This window comes from Balaenoptera borealis (genome assembly GCF_965194805.1).
Source record: "Balaenoptera borealis genome assembly, contig: HAP1_SCAFFOLD_2078, whole genome shotgun sequence".
Lineage (NCBI taxonomy): Eukaryota > Metazoa > Chordata > Mammalia > Artiodactyla > Balaenopteridae > Balaenoptera > Balaenoptera borealis.
The window spans coordinates 53,829-59,778 of record NW_028122192.1 but is presented as its reverse complement, the minus strand read 5'-3'; the positions used below and the strand labels follow the sequence as shown (position 1 = coordinate 59,778).

Genomic DNA, 5,950 nt, shown 5'->3' with positions numbered 1-5,950 from the left:
GAACATGACATCTGTTTAGATTGTGGAATAGTGTGCCCTGGGAACCTGACTGAGGCTTGGTTCTGGAACCCTGTGGACTGGGAACATGACTGTGGTTTGATTCTCAAACCCTGTGGCATAGGAACATGACTGAGGCTTGATGGTGGAACCGTGGCCTGGCAACAGGACTGAGGTTTGATTGTGGAACCCTCTGGCCTGGGAATAAGACTGAGGTTTAATTGTGAAACCCTGTGGCCTGGGAATATGAGTGAGGCTTGATTCTGGAACCCTGTGGCCTGGGAACATGACCTGGGTTTTATTTCTGAAACCTGTGTCGAGGGAACATGACTGAGGTTTTATTCTGGAACCCTGTGTCCTGGGAACATAACTGAGGTTTGATTCTGGAACCATGAGGCCTGGGAATATGACTGAGGTTTGATTCTGGAAACCATTGGCCTGGGAACATGACTAATGTTAGAATATGGAATCCTGTGGCCTGGGAACATGACATCGGTTTGGATTCTGGTACCATGTTGCCTGGGAACATGAACTCGGTTTGATTCTGGAAACCTTTGGTTTGGGAATAAGACTGAGGTTTGATGGTGGTACGCTATGGCCTGGCAACATGACTGAGGTTTGATTCTGGATCCCGGTGGCCTTGGAACATGACTGAGGCGTGATTCTGGAAACCTGTGGCCTGGGAACATGACATCTGTTTAGATTGTGGAATACTGTGCCCTGGGAAGCTGACTGAGGCTTGGTTCTGGAACCCTGTGGACTGGGAACATGACTGAGGTTTTATTCTGGAACCCTGTAGCCTGGGAACATAACTGAGGATTCATTCTGGAACCCTGTGGCCTGGAAACATGACATCAGTGCATTTTGGAAACCTGTGGCCTGGGAACATGACTGAGGTTTGATTGTGGAACCCTGTGGCCTGGGACCATATTTGAGGTTTGATGGTGGTAACGTGTGGCCTGGCAACATGACTGAGGTTTGTTTCTGGAACCCTGTTCCCTGGGAACATGACTGAAGTTTGATTCTGGACACCTTTGTCCTGGGAACATGACTGAGATTTGACTGTGGAACCCTGTGGCCTGCCAACATAACTGAGGTTTGATTCTTGAACAATGTGTCCTGGGAATATGACTGAGGCTTGATTCTAGAACCCTGTTGTCTGAGAACTTGAATGTGGTTTGATCGCAGAAACCTGTGGACTGGCAACATGACTGAGGTTTGATTGTGGAACCCTGTGCCCTGGAAACATGACTGTGGCCTGGTCCTGGAAACCCATGGCCTGGGAACTTGACATTGGTTTGATTGGAACCCTGTGTCCTGGGAACATGATTGAGGTTTGATTCTGGAAACCATTGGTCTGGGAACATGACAGATGTTAGATTGTGGAATCCTGTGGCCTGGGAACATGACTGAGGTTTGATGGAGGAACCCGGTGGCCTGGGAACTTGACTCTGATTTGATCGCAGAAACCTGTGCACTGGCAACATGACTGAGGTTTGATGGTGGAAACCTGTGCACTGGGAACATGACTGCGGCCTGATACTGGAACCCCGTGTCCTGGGAACATGACATTGGTTTGACTCTGGAACCCTGTTTCCAGGGAACATGACTGAGGTTTGATGGTTGAACCCTGTGGCCTGGTAACATGACAGAGGTTTGATTGTGGAACCCTCAGGCTTGGGAACATGACTGAGGCTTGATGGTGGAAGCCTGTGGCCTGGCAACAGGACTGAGGTTTGATGGTGGAATCCTGTGGCCTGGCAAGATGACTTAGGTTTGATTGTGGAACACTCTGGCCTGGGAACATGACTGAGGCTTGATGGTGGAACCGTGGCCTGGCAACCGGACTGCGGTGTGATTGTGGAACCCTCTGGCCTGGGAATATGAGTGAGGCTTGATTCTGGAACCCTGTGTCCTGGGAACATGACTGAGGTTTGATTGTGGAACCTTCAGGTTTTGGAACATGACTGAGGCTTGATGGTGGAAACCTGTGGCCTGGGAATATGACTGAGGTTTGATTCTGGAAACCTGTGGCCTGGGAAATTGACTTAGTTTTGATTCTGAAACCATGTGGCCTGGGAAAATGACTGAGGTATGATTCTGGAACGATGTGGCCTGGGAATATGACTGAGGTTTGATTCTCCAAACCTGTGACCTGGGAACATGACTGAGGTTTGTTGCTGGAACCCTGTGCACTGGGAAGATGACTGAGGCCTGATACTGGAACCCCGTGGCCTGGGAACATGACATCTGTTTAGATTGTGGAATACTGTGCCCTGGGAACCTGACTGAGGCTTGGTTCTGGAACCCTGTGGACTGGGAACATGACTGAGGTTTTATTCTGGAACCCTGTAGCCTGGGAACAAACTGAGGATTGATTCTTGAACCCTGTGGCCTGGGAACATGACATCGGTGGATTCTGGAACCCTGTTGCCTGGGAACATGTCTGAGGTTTGATGGTGGAAACCTATGTCCTGGCAACATGACTGAGGTTTAGTTCTGGAACCCTGTTCCCTGGGAACATGACTGAGGTTTGATTCTGGACACCTTTGTCCTGGGAACATGACTGAGGTTTGATTGTTGAACCCTGTGGCCTGGCAAGATGACTTAGGTTTGATTGTGGAACACTCTGGCCTGGGAACATGACTGAGACTTGATGGTGGAACTGTGGCCTGGCAACAGGACTGAGGTTTGATTGTGGAACCCTTTGGCCAGGGAATATGAGTGAGGCTTGATTCTGGAACCCTGTGGCCTGAGAACATGACTGGGGTTTTATTTTTGAAACCTGTGTACAGGGAACATGACTGCAGGTTTATTCTGGAACCCTGTCTCCTGGTAACATGACTGAGGTTTGTTTCTGGAACCCTGTTCCCTGGGAACATGACAGAAGTTTGATTCTGGAAACCTGTGACCTGGGAACATGACATCCGTTTAGATTGTGGAATACTGTGCCCTGGGAAGCTGATTGAGGCTTGGTTCTGGAAACCTGTGGACTGGGAATATGACTGAGGATTTATTCTGGAACCCTGTTTCCTGGGAATATAACTGAGGATTGATTCTGGAACCCTGTTTCCTGGGAACATGACTGAGGTTTGATGGTTGAACCCTGTGGCCTGCCAACATGACTGAGGTTAGATTCTTGAACAATGTGTCCTGGGAATATCAATGAGGCTTGATTCTAGAACGCTGTTGCCTGAGAAGTTGACTGAGGTTTGATGGCAGAAACCTGTGGACTGGCAATATGAGTGAGATTTGATTGTGGAACCCTGTGCCCTGGAAATATGAGTGAGGCCTGGTACTGGAAACCCATGGCCTGGGAACTTGACCTTTGTTTGACTCTTGAACCCTGTGTCCTGGGAACATGATTGAGGTATGATGGAGGAACCCTGTGGCCTGGGAACATGACTGAGGTTTGATGGTGGTACCCTATGGCCTGGCAACAGGACTGAGGTTTGATTCTGGATCCCTGTGACCTTGGAACATGACTGAGGCGTGATTCTGGAAACCTGTGACCTGGGAACATGACATCTGTTTAGATTGTGGAATACTGTACCCTGGGAACCTGACTGAGGCTTGGTTCTGGAACCCTGTGGCCTGGGAACATGACATCGGTTGGATTTTGGAACCCTGTGTCATGGGAACATGACTGAGGCGTGATTCTGGAAACCTGTGACCTGGGAACATGACATCTGTTTAGATTGTGGAATACTGTGCCCTGGGAACCTGACTGAGGCTTGGTTCTGGAACCCTGTGGACTGGGAACATGACTGAGGTTTTATTCTGGATCCCTGTAGCCTGGGAACATAACTGAGGATTGATTTTGGAACCCTGTGGCCTGGGAACATGACATCGGTTGGATTCTGGAACCCTGTGGCATGGGAACATGACTAAGGTTTGATTGTGGAACCCTCTGGACTGGGAACATGACTGTGGTTTGATTCTGAAACCCTGTGGCATGGGAACATGACTGATCTTTGATGCTGGAACCGTGGCCTGGCAACAGGACTGAGGTTTGATTGTGGAACCCTCTGGCCTGGGAATAAGACTGAGGTTTAATTGTGGAACCCTGTGGCCTGGGAACATGAGTGACGATTGATTCTGGAACCCTGTGGCCTGGGAACATGACTGGGGTTTTATTTCTGAAACCTGTGTCCAGGGAACATGACTGAGGGGTTATTCTGGAACCCTGTGTCCTGGGAACATAACTGAGGTTTGATTCTGGAACCATGTGACCTAGGAATATGACTGAGGTTTGATTCTGGAAACCATTGGCCTGGGAACATGACTAATGTTAGATTGTGGAATCCTGTGTCCTGGGAACATGACATCGGTTTGGATTCTGGTACCCTGTTGCCTGGGAACATGAAATCGCTTTGATTCTGGAAACCTGTGGTCTGGGAATAAGACTGAGGTTTGATGGTGGTACCCTATGGCCTGTCAACATGACTGAGGTGGGATTCTGGATCCCTGTGGCCTTGGAACATGACTGAGACGTGATTCTGGAAACCTGTGGCCTGGGAACATGACATCTGTTTAGATTGTGGAATACTGTGCCCTGGGAAGCTGACTGAGGCTTGGTTCTGGAACCTTGTGGACTGGGAACATGACTGAGGTTTTATTCTGGAACCCTGTAGCCTGGGAACATAACTGAGGATTCATTCTGGAACCCTGTGGCCTGGAAACATGACATCAGTGGATTTTGGAAACCTGTGGCCTGGGAAGATGACTGAGGTTTGATTGTGGAACCCTGTGGCCTGCCAACATGACTGAGGTTAGATTCTTGAACAATGTGTCCTGGGAATATGACTGAGGCTTGATTCTAGAACGCTGTTGCCTGAGAACTTGACTGAGGTTTGATGGCAGAAACCTGTGGACTGGCAATATGAGTGAGATTTGATTGTGGAACCCTGTGCCCTGGAAATATGACTGAGGCCTGGTACTGGAAACCCATGGCCTGGGAACTTGACATTTGTTTGATTCTTGAACCCTGTGTCCTGGGAACATGGTTGAGGTATGATGGAGGAACCCTGTGGCCTGGGAACATGACTGAGGTTTGATGGTGGTACCCTATGGCCTGGCAACAGGACTGAGGTTTGATTCTGGATCCGTGTGACCTTGGAACATAACTGAGGCGTGATTCTGGAAACCTGTGACCTGGGAACATGACATCTGTTTAGATTGTGGAATACTGTGCCCTGGGAACCTGACTGAGGCTTGGTTCTGGAACCCTGTGGCCTGGGAACATGACATCGGTTGGATTCTGCAACCCTGTGTCATGGGAACATGACTGAGGCTTGATTCTGGAAACCTGTGACCTGGGAACATGACATCTGTTTAGATTGTGGAATACTGTTCCCTGGGAACCTGACTGAGGCTTGGTTCTGGAACCCTGTGGACTGGGAACATGACTGAGGTTTTATTCTGGAACCCTGTAGCCTGGGAACAAACTGAGGATTGATTCTTGAACCCTGTGGCCTGGGAACATGACATCGGTGGATTCTGGAACCCTGTGGCCTGGGAACATGAGAACGGTTTGATTCTGGAACCCTGCTGCCTGGGAACATGCCTGAGGTTTGATGGGGGAAACCTGTGGCCTGGCAACATGACTGAGGTTTATTTCTGGAACCCTGTTCCCTGGGAACATGACTGAGGTTTGATTGTTGAAACCTGTGGCCTGGCAAGATGACTTAGGTTTGATTGTGGAACACTCTGGCCTGGGAACATGACTGAGGCTTGATGGTGGAACCGTGGCCTGGCAACCGGACTGCGGTGTGATTGTGGAACCCTCTGGCCTGGGAATATGAGTGAGGCTTGATTCTGGAACCCTGTGTCCTGGGAACATGAGTGAGGTTTGATTGTGGAACCTTCAGTTTTTGGAACATGACTGAGGCTTGATGGTGGAAACCTGTGGACTGGGAATATGACTGAGGTTTGATTCTGGAAACCTGTGGCC

General features: G+C 49.5%; 1 long non-coding RNA gene across 1 annotated transcript; it reads left to right on the top strand.

Moving 5' to 3' along the window:
* The first annotated feature begins 1,101 nt into the window (after positions 1-1,101).
* LOC309622312 lies at positions 1,102-5,534 on the top strand. Its single transcript, XR_014240706.1, has 3 exons — positions 1,102-1,731; positions 4,008-4,207; positions 5,450-5,534. It is a non-coding gene; the product is annotated as an uncharacterized lncRNA (long non-coding RNA).
* Positions 5,535-5,950: the final 416 nt, after the last annotated feature.